Here is a 252-nt window from a genome sequence, read left to right on the forward strand (position 1 = left end):
GCCCTTAGAGAGCACAAACCTTTTTTTCAGTGTTAATAAACCCTTATTTCTCTCCATTTAAGAAATGTGCTGATTATGCCTTTAAAATCAAGCTTTCTTACTGGACGACAGCATACTGAAAATGTATCTCGACTTTTGATTCTTATTTTTTACACTTGTCTATATATCTCCACTATATATTTGCTCACTCACTCGGGGGGATTAATCGTCAGGGCAAGAAGTGAAGAAAGATGGGCTCGGGGTTCTCGGTGA

General features: G+C 38.5%; 1 protein-coding gene across 1 annotated transcript in view; it reads left to right on the forward strand.

The window, feature by feature from the left end:
* The window catches only part of LOC119592656 (glutathione S-transferase Mu 2-like), a 66,444-nt gene that overhangs the window by 64,906 nt on the left and 1,286 nt on the right, over positions 1-252 (forward strand). The window lies entirely within an intron of this gene.

The sequence above is a fragment of the Penaeus monodon genome, chromosome 30 (genome assembly GCF_015228065.2).
Source record: "Penaeus monodon isolate SGIC_2016 chromosome 30, NSTDA_Pmon_1, whole genome shotgun sequence".
In the NCBI taxonomy this organism is placed as follows: domain Eukaryota; kingdom Metazoa; phylum Arthropoda; class Malacostraca; order Decapoda; family Penaeidae; genus Penaeus; species Penaeus monodon.